Consider the following 17,237-nt stretch of genomic DNA (forward strand, 5'->3'; position numbering starts at 1 on the left):
GACATTGTCTAGCAGAATTTGGTGGCTTGGGCCTCATTTTTCTTCATGCTGCCATGAGCCTCTAGGTGATAAAATACCTCCCTTCTCTCTCATACTCCATCACTATGTAGAGGGTATTCTCATTCTCAATGACTTCAAACAGCTTTACAATGTTTGGATGAGTGACAGCCTTCATAATTTTTACTTCTCGGGATAGTCTGTGGATGCCAGAGATGTTTGCTGGGTCTTCCTAATGATCTTCGCCACTGTATTTTTCCTGGTGAGGATGTACCAAGCCAACATCACCTTGGTGAAGCTACCCTTGCTGAGGGTTTAGAGGATCTGGTAGTCTCCCACATGGGTGTCCTTCTCAGCAAAGATGGTTTGAGAGGCCCTGCATAACCTTGGACCTGGAGTCACGTCTTGCTGAGCTTCAGGCCAATGGGTCCCAAGATAGGATTCAAAGTGGTAAAACCTGATGACTAAAACTGGGTCCCTGGGTGGCACAAATCGTTAAGCCCTGTACTACTAGCCAGAAGGTTAGTAGTTCAAACCCAACCAGCTGCATCTCAGAAATAAGGCCTAGTAACTGCTTCTGAAAGCTCACAACCGTGCAAATCCTAAGAAACAGTTCTACTCTGCACACTTGGAGTTTCCACAAGTCGTAGTTTACTTGACAGCAACTAGCAACAAGCAAGTACAAATGAAAAAGGAGAAAAATAAACAAGAAAAAAGAGTGAAGAAAAATAAAATGAAAAAGTAACAAAAAATTTGGGGGTATAGTTTGTGTAGGTTGGATGAGCTCTGCTGGGTCGTGTTAATGATCCTGGCTGTGAAGGTGAGCCACCTTTGGATTCTGGTCTGCTGAGTTCTAGCCTCTAACTCAGAGCCCTATCGAAGAGCAAAGTTAAAATGAATCAAATGGGAAACTTCAGCAAGATGGTGAGATAGGCTATTTCAAGCTCTTGACCTACAACAAAACATCAAAAAACACCTAAAAACTGTCACTACCAACATGGTCAGAATCTGGGAAAAGGGTCAAATGCTTACATCAGCACAGCAAATGCTCAATCAAGAAGAAGGTGACTTCAAAACAGTAAGGAATCTTTGTGGTGTCTTTTCTTGTCCTTGTCCCCCGCATTCTCTGGCTTAGCAGTGGTCTTATGGCAGCAGAAGTTGCCTGTGATCCCAGGGTATGACATTGGTTCCTGGCTCCAGCTGGATCAGAGCAGACCTTATTCGCAAATTATTGTGGATCTCTTCTAACCTTTCTGGAGGATACCTGAAGGACTGATTGAAGCAGCTTGTGTCTATCTTACTTAACTCACAACTCAGGCTGGTAGGGTAGCAGGTGTTAAAGAAAAGACAGCAAGAGGAAACCACCCACAGACAGCTGGGGCTAAACATTATGGTCAAAACATACAACAGATTACTTAAGGCCTGACGGCCAAAACTGCGAAGCATTTCTTTGGAAAATAAGGACATTCAAAAGCTACTACATGCTTGGGAGAATTTAGCAGGCTACACATACATACCTAGAGCAAAAGTTAGGTTCAGAGACTACGTGAGAAAGACCTATACTTTCACCTCACTCTTTAAATGCTTAAGGAGTGCCCCAGCCCAGAGCCAATCTGCACAGACTGGGAGAGGTGTCTGTGTGTTTTGATTTATTTTTTTCATATGTAACTATTTTTTTAGCTCCTGGCATTTAATAAAATCGCCGTAAAAGCACTAGTTGGGAATTTCCTGTTTCCATATTTCTATTCTACTATAGCAGGAGCTTGGATATCATCCCTCCCACCCTCACAACAAGAAAAAAGCTGAAAATCAACAACCTTTTGTAGATCCATCAGAGAACTGATGTCACAGAGCAAACTACTGCCCCAGAAGCTGGAGGCACAGATGGACTACTAAAAAGAATCACCACTTACTGCAGACAGAGAATACTGCTGCCATTCTCTAGTATCATCTCCTTACCTAACAGTATGTTGTTATGTGCTGACCACAGAGACCCTGTGTGACAAAGTAGAACTGCCCCATACAGTTTCCTAGGCTGTAATCAGTACAAAGGCATACCCCCAGGTCTTTTTCCAGTTAGCAGCTAAGCACTTAACTATTGCAACACCAGCGCTCCTTCCTTTAAAGGTAGAGTCAGGGGTCCCTTAACATTCATGACACATTCTGTGAAATAGAAATACGTTATGTGCTTTGGATGATGTGGGAACACCATATTACATGGGTAAATGTCCTTTCAGGCATTCACTTCTAGAAAAAGGTTTTGTTCATATCAAAAATTTTCTGGGGCAAATAACCTCCCTCTACAATTAGTTTATCTAAGGTTTCAACAAATTATTCTGCTGTCTTCGCATCAGCACTCACTTGGTTATTCTGCAGTGAAAAATGTTGTTTGAAGCACTTGAACCATCCAGAGCTAGAACTAAACTCCATATGGTAGTCATCCTGTTTTTTCTTTAAGCATCTGAACAAGCTTTGTGTCTTGTGCCGAGAGGGACTCGCTTTTGTGTTTGGTCCTCAATCCATGTCATTAGGAATTTCTCCATATCTGATATAGGCCCCTCTCGCATTTTTGATAACCTTGTAGCTTTCAGTGGAGCCGATCCTTAAACAGCTTGGAGAATTTTTTCTTTGTTTTCAAGGATCGTAGTGATTGTCGGATGCCACATGCCTAAATCACAAGCAAGGGCATTCACTGATTTTGCGCCTTCATGTCGTTTAATAACCTTTCGTTTCATTCCAAATCAATACTTCTCCTTTGCCACTTGAAGCTGCTATCACTGGCACTGGTTTTGCTGTGTTTGGGAGCCATAATGCACTTCATGGTAATAGTTCTCTGATCAGGATTTCTGAACTCTATTATAACCTCATGGGACCATGGACATTTATGTGGTTGGATGTTGCACTAACAGATGTTTAATGGGCACGTGACTGTAATTGACTAATGGCTGGAGACCAAGTATGGACTAAACTGAGAGATACAAACTTCAGGAGGCCCAGCCTTGCAGTATCTTCATGTTGTTGTTGTTGTTAGGTGCCGTCGAGTCGGTTCCGACTCATAGTGACCCTATTCACAACAGAACGAAACACTGCCCACTCCTGAGCCATCCTTACAATTGTTGTTATGCTTGAGCTCATTGTTGCAGCAACAGTGTCAATCCACTTCGTTGAGGGTCTTCCTCTTTTCCGCTGACCCTGTACTTTGCCAAGGATGATGTCCTTCTCCAGGGACTGATCCCTCCTGACAACATGTCCAAAGTATGTAAGACGCAGTCTCGCCATCCTTGCCCCTACGGAGCATTCTGGCTGCACTTCCTCCAAGACAGATTTGTTCGTTCTTTTGGCAGTCCATGGTATATTCAATATTCTTCGCCAACACCACAATTCAAAGGCGTCAACTCTTCTTCGATCTCTGTCATTCATTGTCCAGCTTTCACACGCATATGATGTGATTGAAAATACCATGGCTTGGGTCAGGTGCACCTTAGTCTTCAGGGTGACATCTTTGCTCTTCAACACTTTGAAGAGGTCCTTTGCAGCAGATTTACCCAATGCAATGCATCTTTTGATTTCTTGACTCCTGCTTCCATGGCTGTTGATTGTGCATCCAGGTAAAATGAAATCCTTGACAACTTCAATCTTTTCTCCGTTTATTATGATGTTGCTCATTGGTCCAGTTGTGAGGATTTTTGTTTTCTTTATGTTGAGATGTAATCCATACTGAAGGCTGTGGTCTTTGATCTTCATTGGGAAGTGCTTTGAGTCCTCTTCACTTTCAGCAAGCAAGGTTGTGTCATCTGCGTAACGCAGGTTGTTAATGAGTCTTCCTCCAATCCTGATGTCCCGTTCTTCTTCATATGTCCAGCTTCTCGTATTATTTGTTCAGCACACAGATTAAATAGGTATGGTGAAAGAATACAACCCTGACGCACACCTTTCCTGACTTTAAGCCTATCAGTATCCCCTTGTTCTGTCCGAACAACTGCCTCTTGATCTATGTAAAGGTTCCTCGTGAGCACAATTAAGTGTTCTGGAATTCTCATTCTTCACAGTGTTATCCATAGTTTGTTATGATCCACACAGTCGATTGCCTTTGCATAGTCAATTAAACACAGGTAAGCATCCTTCTGGTATTCTCTGCTTTCAGCCAGGATCCATCGGACATCAGCAATGACATCCCTGGTTCCACGTCCTCTTCTGAATCCAGCCTGAATTTCTGGCAGTTCCCTGTTGATATACTGCTGCAGCCGCTTTTGAATGATCTTCAGCAAAATTTTGCTTGCGTGTGATATTAATGATATTGTTCCACAATTTCCACATTCGGTTGGATCACTTTTCTTGGGAATAAGCATAAATATGGATCTCTTCCAGTCAGTTGGCCAGGAAGCTCTCTTCCATATTTCTTGGCATAGACGAGTGATCACCTCCAGCGCTGCATCTGTTTGTTGAAACATCTTGGTTGATATTCCATCAATTCCTGGAGCCCTGTTTTTCACCAAGGCCTTCAGAGCAGCTTGGACTTCTTGCTTCAGTACCATCGGTTCCTGATCATATGCCACCTCTTGAAATGGTTGAATATTGACTAATTCTTTTTAGTAAAATGACTCTGTGTATTCCTTCCATCTTCTTTTGATGCTTCCTGTGTCGTTTAATATTTTCCCCATGGAATCCTTCACTATTGCAACTAGAGGCTTAAATTTTTTTCTTCAGTTCTTTCAGCTTGAGAAACGCCAAGCATGTTCTTCCCTTTTGGTTTTCCATCTCCAGCTCTTTGCGCATGTCATTATAGTACTTTACTTTGTCTTCTTGAGAGGCCCTTTGAAATCTTCTGTTCAGTTCTTTTACTTCATCAATTCTTCCTTTTGCTTTAGCTGCTCAATGCTCAAGAGCAAGATTCAGAGTCTCCTCTGATACCCATCTTGGTCTTTTCTTTCTTTCCTGTCTTTTCAGTGACCTTTTGCTTTCTTCATGGATGATGTCCTTGATTTCATTCCACAACTCATCTGGTCTTTAGTCACTAGTGTACAATGCATCAAATCTATTCTTGAGGTGGTCTCTAAATTCAGGTGGGATATGCTCAAGGTCATATTTTGGCTCTCATGGACTTGCTCTGATTTTCTTCAGTTTCAGCTTGAACTTGCATATGAGCAATTGATGATAGAACACACAGAAGTCAAATTGACTACATCTGTGGAAAGAGATGATGGAAAAGCTCAATATCATCAGTCAGAACAAGGCCAGGGGCCGACTGTGGAACAGTACCTTCATACTTTGGTGAGTTTCTCCTCCAAGAAACCCACTTGGTTTTCACTGTCAAGCTGGAAGTAAAATCCCTCATGCTTCCAGCAGGGAAGAAAAAAGTAAGCAATTTGAAATAGTACTGTGTTCTTGACAACAGTCTGCCCAAAAGGGAAACGGCTCTACTAACCTCCTAACCAACCTAACCAATTTATGGTTTTTAGAGCTTAAGAGACTTGTTGTTGTTAGGTGCCATTTAGTCAGTTCTGACTCATAGCGATCTTATGTACAACAGCATAAAATATTGCCCAGTCCTGCACCATTCTCACAATTGTTGTTATGCTTGAGTCCATTGTTGGAGCCACTGTATCAATCCATCTCATTGAGGACAGCATTCTGGCTGTACTTCTTCCAAGACAGATTTGCTTGTTCTTCTGGCAGTCCATGATATATTCAACATTCTTCGCCAACACCACAATTTAAAGGCATCGATTCCTCTTTGGTGTTCCTTATTCATTGTTCAGCTTTCCCATGCGTATGAGCCCAACTGAAAACACCATGGCTTGGGGCAGGCACACCTTAATCCTTAAAGTGACATCTTTGCTTTTTAACACTTTAAAGAGGTATTTTGCAGATTTCCCCAATGCATTTGATTTCTTGAGTGCTGTTTCCATAGGCGTTGATTGTGGATCCAAGGAAAATGAAATCCTTGACAACTTCAATCTTTTTACCATTTATCACAATGTTGCTTATTGGTCCAGTTGTGAGGATTTTTGTTTTCTTCATGTTGAGGTATAATCCATACTAAAGGCTGTAGTATTTGATCTTCATCAGTAAGTGCTTCAAGTTCTCTTCACTGTCAACAAGCAAGGTCATGTCATCTCCATAATGCAGGTTGTTAATGAGTCTTCCTCCAGTCCTGATGCCCTGTTCTTCATGTAGTCCAGCTTCTAGGATTATTTGCTCAGCATACAGATTGAATAGGTATGGTGAAAGGATACAACCCTGACGCACTCGTTTCCTGATTTTAAGCCACGCTGAATCCCGTTGTTCTGTTCGAACGTCTGCCTCTTGATCTATGTACAGATTCCTTATGAGCTCAATTAAGTGTTCTGGGATTCCATTCTTCACAATGTTATCCATAATTTGTCGTGATCCACACAGTTGAATGCCTTTGCATAGTTGATAAAACACAGGTAAACATCCTTCTGATATTATCTGCTTTCAGCCAGGATCCATCTGACGTAAGCAATGATATCCCTTGTTCCATGTCCGTTGAATTTCTGGTAGTTCCATGTTGATGTATTGCTGCAACCACTTTTGAATGATCTTCAGCAAAATTTTACTTTCATGTGATGTTAATGACATTGTTCCATAATTTCCACACTCTGTTGGATCACCTTTCTTTGGAATGGGCATAAATATGTATGTATTACAGTCAGTTGGCCAGGTAGCTAGCTATCTTCCAAATTTATTGGCATAGGGGAGTGAGCACTTCCAGTGTTGCATCTGTTTGTTGAAACATTTCAATTGATATTCCATCAATTTCTGGAGTCTTGTTTTTTGCCAATGCCTTCAGTGCAGCTTGAACTTCTTCCTTCAGTACCATCAAATCTTGATCATTTCCTCCTGAAATGGCTGAAGGATCTCAGGCGTTGTTTCTATCAGGAAGGCCATACTTTCTAAACAGTGTTCCCTCCTCCTTGTTTCCAACTTTTGCATTTTGATCACCAGTAATTATCAATGCATCTTGACTGCATGTTTGATCAATTTCAGGCTGCAGAAGTTGGTAAAAATCTTCAATTTCTTCATCTTTGGCCTTATTGGTTGTTGCATAAATTTGAATAATAATCATATTAACTGCTTTTCTTGTAGGTGTATGGGCATTATCCTATCACTGACAGCATCGTACTTCAGAATGTATCTTGAAATATCCTTTTTGAATATTAATGCAATGTCATTCCTCTTCAATTTGTCATTCCCGGTATCATAGACCTTATGATTTTCTAATTATGAATGATCAATACCAGTATATTTCAGTTCACTAATGCCTAGGATATCAATGTTTATGCCTTCCATTTCTTTTTTGACAATTTCCAATTTTCCTGGGTTCATACTTAGTACATTCCACCTTCTGATTATTAATGGATGTTTGCAGCTGTTTCTTCTCATTTTGAGTCATGCCACATCGGCAAATGAAGGTCTCGAAAGCTTGACTCCATCCACATTATTGAGGTTGACTTTACTTTGAAGGTAGAGCTCTTCTTCACTCATAATCTGAGTGCCTTCCAACCTGAGAGGCTCGTCTTCCTGCACTATGTCAGACAATGTTCCACTCCTATTCATAAGGTTTTCACTAGCTAATTTTTTTCAGAAGTAGACTTCGAAGTCCTTCTTCCTAGTCTTTCTTAGTCTGGAAGCTCAGCTGAAACTTGTCCACCATGGGTGACCATGCTGGTATTTGAAATACTGGTGGCAAAACTTCCAGCATCACAGCAACACGCAAGTCCCCATAGTACGACAAAATGACAGATGTATGGGGAAACAGACTTGAGGGAGGCAAAATACCAAACACTGTCTAACCTTTCACGTACCAAAGGGGGGAAAAAAACTGTTGTGGTCAAGTTGATTCTGACTCATAGTGACCCTATAAGACAGAGCAGAACTGTCCCATAGGGCTTCTGAGGAGTAGCTGGTGGATTCGAATTAGTGACATTTTTGGTTAGCAGCCATAGCTCTTAACTCCTGTGCCTCCAGGGTTCCCTTTCACATAGGGAAGAAGAATTGCCAAACACCTGCCCTTATTAAGCATAGCTTACCAATAAGAGAAACACACACACACTACAGAGACTGGGTAAATATCAGAATCAGAATCAGATATGGCACACATGTTAGATTATCAGACCAGAAATTTAAAATAACTATGATAATATGATAAGGGCTGTATGTAAAAAGTGGAGGACATGCAAGAATAGAAGGATAATCAAAATGAAGAGGTTGAAGCTCTAAGAAATACTCAAAAGGAAATGTGAGAAATCGAAAACGCTGTAACAGAAATGAAAAATGGCATTCACAGGCTCCTTAGTAGATTGCACATGTTCAAGAAAAGAATTAGTAAGCTTGAAGGTTTGTCAACGGAAGCTTGCCAAATGGAAAAGAGTGGAACAGAATATCTAGGAAAGTAGGACAATTGCAAAAGTTTTAACATACACATAGTGGAAATACCAGAAGGAAAAGAGGGAAAGAAACAAGAGAAATATTGGAAGTTTTAGTATTTTTCAAAATTGTTGCCTGACAGCAAATCACAGATCTAGGAACCCAGAGTACACCAAGCAGGATAAATACCAAAATATCTAAACCTAGACATATCATATTGAAACTGCAGTTACTTACACAAACAAAATAGTCAAATAAAACAAGTGGGAAAAAAAGTTTAAGAACCAAAAACACTACACCTGTAAAGGAACAAAGATTAGAATTAATCAGAACTCCTTAGAAACCATGCAAGCAAGAAGAGTGGACTGATATATCTGGAGTGTGGAAATAAACCTCTAGCTAAACACAAGCTAAGTAACAGAGATTTCAGTGACTGCCTGAAAACAAGAATACATTCTTTGCAAAAATAAGAAAAATCACTAAACAAATGCACTACTATAGCTTTCAAGAATAATAATAAAAAAAAAAACAGAGAAAGGGGCATAATCTGAATTCCAGAGTTACCACTTCATAATATTAAAATGTTAAATTTTCAACAATGACAGAAAAAATCACAACACATACAAGAAAAATGAAATTTGTTCCATTCAAAGAAACAAAGTAAATTGACAGAAAATGGTCCAAAGGAACTCCACACATCAGATTTACTAGACAATGATTAACAAAAAAAAAAACCTCTTAGATATGCTTAAGGAGCCATTGGAAAACATGGAGAAATAACTAAAGGAAATCAGGAAAAGAATGCATGAAAGAAAATGAGAATATTAATAAAGTGATAAAAAGTATAAAAAGAAACAAAAAAAATTTAGGAGCTCAAAAGTACAATCACTGAAATAATAACTCACTAGAGGATTCAGTTAAAGATTCCAGCAGTCAGAAGAATCTGCAAAGCTGAAAAGAAGGAAAAAAGGGCAATTGAAATGACTGAGTCTCAAGAGCAAAAAAAAAAAAAAAAAAAAAAAAACCAAAAAAGTTGAAAAGTAAGCAAAGCCTATGAGACCTGCTAGACATAATCAAGCTCACCAACATGGTAGTCCCAGAATGAGAAGAGGGAGAGAAAGAAACAAAAACCATACTTGAAGAAATAATGACAGAAAAGATTCAAAATTTGATGAAAGATGTGAATCTACAAATCTATGAAGCTAATCAAATCTCAAGGAAAATAAACTCAGCCACATACAACAATCAATTTGAAAGAGAAATCTAGAACACCATTCTTTTTTCAATAGCATCTGAAAGATGAAAATACTTTGGAATAAATTTATCTTAGGAAGCAAAAAACATATACAGTGAACAGTACAAAATATTGCTGAAAGAAATTCAAGAAGACCTAAGCAAATGGAAAGACGTTCCGTGTTCATGAAATGGAAGTCCTGATATTGTCATAATGGCAATTCTACCAAATTGATCTACAGATTCGATGTAATCTCAACAAAAATTCCAAAGGCCATTTTTACAGAAATGGAAAAGCCAAACCTCAAGTTCACATTGAATTGCTAGGGGCCCTTAATAGCCAAAATAATCTTCAAACACAGGGATCAAAGTCAGATGACTCACATTTCCTAATTTCAATACCACTGCAAAGCTGCAGTCATTAAAATCATGTGGCATTGGCATATGAATTGACATATAGACCAGTGGAATGAAATTGAAAGTCTACAAATAAACCTACTTCTATATGGTCAATTCATTTTCAGTAAGGGTGTCAAATCATTCAATGGGGAGACAAGAGTGTCTTTAACAGATGGTTGGTCATGACGGCTCCCACTCACAGTGAACCTATGTACAACATAAGGAAACGCTGCCCAGTCCTGCACCAACTTCATGACTGCTGTTATGCTTGAGTCCGTTGTTGCAGCCACTGAGTTAATCCATCTCATCGAGGGTCTTCCTCTTCTCCACTGACCCTCTAGTTTACCAAGCATTATGTGCTTTTCCAGGGACTGACCACTACCGATAACATGTCCAAAGTAGGTGAGACGTAGTCTCACTATCTTTGCTTCTAAGGAGAATTCTGGCTGTATTTCTTCCAAGACAGATAAGTTCCTTCTTTTGGCAGTCCATGGTATATTCAATATTCTTTGCCAACACCATAATTCAAAGGCATCAATTCTTCTTTGATCTTCCTTATTCATTGTCCAGCTTTCACATGCATATGAGATGACTGAAAACACCATGGCTTGGGTCAGGCTCACCTTAGTCTTCACCGTGACATCCTTGATTTTCAAAACTTTAAAGAGGTCTTTTGCAGAAGATTTGCCCAATGCAATTCGTCTTTTGATTTCTTGACTGCTGTTTCCATGGGTGTTGGTTGTGGATCCAAGTAAAATGAAATCCTTGACAACTTTAATCTTTACTCCATTTACCATGATGTTGCTTATTGGTCCAGTTGTGAGAATTTTTGTTTTCTTTACGTTGAGGTGTAGTCCATACTGAAGGCTGTGGTCTGTGATCTTCATCAAGTCTTCTTCACCTTCAGCAAGCAAGGTTATGTCATCTGCATAGTGCAGGTTATTAAGGAGTCTTCCTCCAATCCTGATGCCCCGTTCTACATATAGTCCGGTTTCTCAGATTATTTGCTCAACATACAGATTGAATAGGTGTGTGAAAGAATACAACCCTGACGCACACCTTTCCTGATGTTAAATCATGCAGCATCCCCTCGTTCTGTTCAAACGACTGCCTCTTGATCTGTGTACAGGTTCCTCATGAGCACAATTTAGTGTTCTGGGATTCCCATTCTTCACAATGTTATCCGTAATTTGTTATCATCCATACAGTCGGACGCCTTTGCATAGTCAATAAAACACAGGTAAACATCTTTCTGGTAGTCTCTGCTTTCAGCCAGGATCCATCTGACATCAGCAATGATACCCCTGCTTCCACATTCTCTTCTGGCAGTTCTCTGTCAATATACCTCTATGGCTGCTTTTGAATGATCTTCAGCAAAATTTTACTTTTGTGTGATGTTAATGACATTGTTGGTAATTTCTGCATTCCAATGGGTTACCTTTCTTGGGAGTAGGCATAAATATGGATCTCTTCCAGTCAGTTAGGCAGGTAGCTGTCTTCCAAATTTTATGGCATAGAAAAGTGAGCACTTCCAGCACTGCATTCATTTTTTGAAACATCTCAGTTGGTATTCTGTCAATTCCTGGAGTCTTGTTTTTCGCCAATGTCTTCTGTGCAACTTGGACTTCTTCCTTCAGTACCATTGGTTCCTGATCGTGTTACCTCCTGAAATGGTTGAACGTCCACCAACTCTTTCTGGTTTAGTGACTTTGTGTATTCCTTCCATCCACTTTTGATGATTCCTGAATCATTTAATATTTTCCCTATAGAGTTCTTCAGTATTGTAACTCGAGGTTTGAATTTTTTCTTCAGTTCTTTCAGTTTGAGAAATGCCAAATGTGTTCTCCTCTTTTGGTGTTCTAACTTCAGGTCTTTGCACAAGTCATTATAATAATTTACTTTGTCTTCCCGGGCTGCCCTTTGAAATCTTCTGTTCAGCTCTTTGACTTGATCATTTTTTTTCCTTTTGCTTTAGCTACTCAATGCTCAAGAGCAAGTTTCAGCGTCTCTTCTGACATCCATTTTGATCTTTTATTTCTTCCTTGTTTTGTTTTTTTTTTAAATAACCTCTTGCTTTTTTCATGTATGATGTCCTTGATATCATTCCAGAATTCGTCTGGTCTTCTGTCATTAGTGTTCAATCTGTCAAATCTATTCTTGAGAAGGTCTCAAATTCAGGTGGGATATACTCAAGGTTGCACATTGGCTCTCACGGACTTGTTCTAATTTTCTTTAGTTTCAACTTGAACTTGCACATGAGCAATTGATGGTCTATTCCGCAGTCAGCCGCTAGCCTTGTTCTGACTAATGATATTGAGCTTTTCCTTCATCTCTTTCCACAGATGTAGTCGACTGGATTCCTGTATATTCCATCTGGCCAGGTCCACATGTATAGTTGTCATTTATGTTGTTGAAAAAAACGTACCTGCAATAAAGAAGTCATTGGTCTTGCAAAATTCTATCACCCGATCTCTGGCATCGTTTCTGCATATTATTTACAACAGTAAAAAAGGATACATTTCTAATCAAAAAATAAAAAAAGGAAAGAAAGTTTTGGGGCAGTTCCTGACATTGGGCCAATCTTGGATTCTGTCTGGTCTTAGCTACCGCCTCTGTCCTCATAACCCGTATTAAAGAGGAAATTTAAAATGAGAGTAAAAGAAAGTTTCAGAAAGGATCCTGACACTGGGTCAAGCTTGGATTCTGGGCAACAAAGCTACAGCCACTAGCATCAGAGCTGCTTCCAAAAGGAAAACTTAGGCTGAAGCAACAGGTAGCAAAGAAGTTTAGAATTGGAACAACGGAGGGGAAAGAGAAAGGGAAGAGTCAAGGATTCTATTCAGCAAGGCAGAAAACTTCAAAACGTACTTCAGAAATGGGAGACTAAAACAAATATTGATGGGATAAAAAAAAATTGAAGGTATACTCTCAGAACTTGGGTGGACTGATGGGAGACACTGCTAGTCACTCAATATTAAGGGACCCTAGATATGTCTTCTTTGTTGACCCTGATTTGGAGGAATTGAGAAAACTGCAAGACAAAAATGAGAATGAGAAATCTGACCTACAACTGTCAGGCCAATGGTCCACAATCTAATCAGGATAAGGATCTTTGAGAAAGTCTAATGTACTTGACTTGAGTCCTCTGCTGGGGACTCAAGGCCATATGCACACAAGTGGGTGAAAGGATGAGGAGGTGAAATTGCCTTTCTGGAACTCCTTGAGACAGGAGTCCATGCACTCCTTCCAAAATCTGTTGTTGTCATAAACAGAAGATTTCAAAGGGTGGCTTGGGAAGATACAGTAAAGTATTATAATGACATTTGCAAAGACCTGGAGTCAGAAAACCAAAAGGGAAGAGTACACTTGGCATTTCTCAAGCTGAAAGGACTGAAGAAAAAATTCAAACCTTGAATTGCCATATAGAAGGATTCTACAGGAAAAATATGAAACGACAGGGAAGCATCAAAAGCGGAGCACAGTTCTACTCCAAAACACACAGTGTCACCATTGAGTCAGAATCTACTCAATGGCAGCTGGTTACTTTGAGGGTGAGGAAATGTGCCGGGTACCTCTTGAGAGCACCTTGCTGCAGATGCTGTAGCACCCCAGATACTTTGTCAAAATGCTGACACCAGCATTTTGAGTCTGTGTAGCTTCCTCTCTACAAGCATGCTCTGCATGCAAAAGCTGGACAATACATAAAGAAGAATAAGTGATGCATTTGAGTTATGGTGTTGGGGAAGAACATTGAATGCACCATGGACTGCCAGAAGAACGAAAAGTCTGTCTTGGAAGAAGTTCAGCCAGGATGCTCCTTGGAAACAAGGATAGTGAAACTTTGTCTCACGTACTTTAGACATGTCATCAGGAGGGTCAAGTCCCTGGAGAAGGATGTCATGCCTGGTAAGATAAAACTTAAACTCATTGCCATCGAGTCAATTCTGATTTACAGTGATGCTATAGAACAGAGTAGAATTGCTCCATAAGGTTTCTAAGGAGCGGCTAGTGGATTCAAACTGCTGACCTTTTGGTTAGCAGCCTGCACTCTTAACCACTTCACCACTAAGGCTCCCGGTAAACTAGAGGGTCAGTGAAAAAGAGAAAGAACCATGACAAGATGGATTGACACAGTGGCTACAACAATGGGCTCAAACACAGTAACGATTGTGAGGATGGCGCAGGACCAGCCAGGCTTCGTTCTGTTGTACATAGGTCGCTATGGGTCAGAACCAACTCAACGGCACCTAACAACAACATGGGTCCTTTCTTTTTTGCGAGAATTATCTCCAAGGGAGAAAGGTGTACCAGGTAGAGCGACTGAGCCAGGCTGTGGGAGCCAGGCCCCTGGACCTCCTCCCTTACCCTCCTGGGGCTGGAGTCCAGCACTTGGTTCAGCTCTGAGATGATATTTCTGCCACCCTGGGGCAGTCCTTCCTAGCATCCAACTGGGGGAGTTGCTGCTGGCTTTCCTGAACTGTACTTCTCTGACCAAAGTGCTGAGCGCCAGCTGGTCTTCACTCTCCCTCTGTTGCCTCAAAGCTCTGTGCTTGGTTATGCCAACACTGGACTTAGTGTGAGCCAGCTGTACTAACCACCAGCCTCTGTCTCTTAAGGGGCCGCCTACTGCTGCTTCCTGGCTGTGGAACTAACTCAGAATCCAGTGACATACTTTCTGAACCTTTGGAGAGTTAGACAATGTAGAGAAGCTGCCCCTCACATAATTTGTTTACTTACATAAACAAATTCTACCTGAAAAAAAAAAAAAAAAAACCCAGCAGATGGAAGGAATATACAAAGTCACTATACCAAAAAGAATTGGTGGACATGCAACCGTTTCAGGAGGTGGCATATAATCAGGAACCGATGGTACTGAAGGAAGAGGTCCAAGTTGCACTGAAGACATTTTCAAAAAACAAGGCTCCAGGGGTTGACAGAATACCAATTGAGATGTTTCAACAAACGGATGCAGCACTGGAAGTGTTTACTTGTCTATGCCAAGAGATTTCTAAGAGAGCAACATGGCCAGCCAACTGGAAGAGATCCTTATTTATGCCTATTCCCAAGAAAGGTAATCTAATGGAATGAAATTATCGAACAATATCATTAATATCACACAAAAGTAAAATCTTGCTGAAAGTCATTCAAAAGCACCTACAGCAGTATATTGACAGGGAACTGCCAGAAGTTCAACCTGGATTCAGAAGAGAATGTGGAACCAGGGTATCATTGCTGATGTCAGATGGATCCTGGCTGAAAGCAGAGAATACCAGAAAGATGTTTATCTGTGTTTTATTGACTATGCAAGGGCATCCGACTGTATGGATGATAAGAAATTTTGGGTAACATTGTGAAGAATGGGAATCCCAGAACACTTAATTGTGCTCATAAGGAGCCTAAACACAGATCAAGAGGCAGTCGTTTGAACAGAACAAGGGGATGCTGCATGATTTAAAATCAGGAAAGGTGTGTCTCAGGGTTGTATTCTTTCACATACGTATTCAATCTGTATGCTAAGCAAATAATCCGAGAAACTGGACTATATGAAGAAGAACGGGGCATCAGGATTAGATGAAGACTCATTAACAACCAGCATTATGCAGATGACACAACCTTGCTTGCTAAAAGTGAAGAGGGCTTGAAGCAGTTACTGATGAAGATCAAACACTACAGCTTTCTATATGGATTACACCTCAACATGAAGAAAACAAAGAATTCTCACAACTGGATCAATAAGTAACATCACGATAAATGGGGAAAAGAATGAAGTTGTCAAGGATTTCATCTTACTTGGATCCAAAATCAATACCCATGGAAGCAGCAGTCAGGAAATCAAAAGCCGCATGGCATCGGGCAAATCGGCTGCAAAAGACCTCTTTAAAGTGTTGAAAAGCAAAGATGTCGCCTTGAAGACTAAGGTGAGCCTGACTCAAGCCACGGTATTTTCAGTTGCCTCCTATGCATGTGAAAACTGAACGATGAGTAAAGAAGACCGAAGAAGAATTGACACCTTTGAATTGTGGTGTTGGCAAAGAATATTGAATATACCATGGACTGCCAAAAGAATGAACGAATCTGTCTTGGAAGAAGTACAACCAGAATGCTCCTTAGAAGCAAAGATGGCAAGATTACGTCTGACATACTTTGGACATATTGTCAGGAGGGATCAGTTCCCGGAGAAGGACAACATGCTTGGTAAAACAGAGGGTCAGCAAAGAAGAGGAAGATCCTCAACGAGATGGACTGACAGTGGCTGCAACAATGGGCTTAAGTATAATAACTTGTGAGGAAAGCATGGGACTGGGCAGTTTTTCGTTCTGTTGTACACAGGATTGCTATGAGTGCTTGAGGGCACCTAACAACATTATGAAGCCATCTGAGTGAGAAAGAATAACACAGTAAGTTCTGGGGAAATCAAATAGAAGGGAGGAGAAGCAGTTACTCTAAGGGCATGGCCAATGGTAAGGGATTAAGGGAAGCCTATCACTTCAAAAAAGAATTCAAAGTAGTTCAGAAAGTCTAACAAAGAAGGAAGCTTCAGAATTTACAGCAGCCTCTTTTCTCAGTAGGAAACCCTGGTGGTATAGTGGTTAAGATGTACAGCTGCTAATTAAAAGGTCGGCAGTTCGAATCCACCAGGCACTTCTTGGAAACTCTATGTGGCAGTTCTTCTCTGAATTATAGGGTCTATATGAGTCTGACTCGATGGCAATGGGTTTTTTTATTTTTCTCAATGGAGCCCTGCTGGTGCAGTGGTTAAGAACTACGGCTGCTAATCAAAAAGTCGGCAGTTTGAATCCACCAGCTGCTCCTTGGAAACCCTATGGGGCAGTTCAAACGGGTTGTTTGTTTTCTCAGTACCTTGCCCAAACTCATTCTAATATCATTTCCTCAGCCCTCACATTCCCCATCAGGATCTGTCTCTCTTCTAGTTTTTTCCTGGTGGACTTTGGGTTCCCTAATGTATCACCCAGTGCCTGAGCCTTCTTCTGCTCTCATTACTGGCACATGCCCAGCGTAGGGACCTCCCTCCTCATTGACTCTGGCATTCGGCAAGCATTCACAGCCACTGTGGGCTGTCTCTGCGATGAGCAGAAAGATGGCGTTCTGTGCCTTGTTTCTAGGAAGAGGAAATGAGACAACCCACGAGAAGAGATTAGCACAGTTCCTGCACAAAGTAATTGTTAATAAATATGAGCTACTATGTAAATATCATT

This window comes from Elephas maximus, chromosome 3 (genome assembly GCF_024166365.1).
Source record: "Elephas maximus indicus isolate mEleMax1 chromosome 3, mEleMax1 primary haplotype, whole genome shotgun sequence".
In the NCBI taxonomy this organism is placed as follows: domain Eukaryota; kingdom Metazoa; phylum Chordata; class Mammalia; order Proboscidea; family Elephantidae; genus Elephas; species Elephas maximus.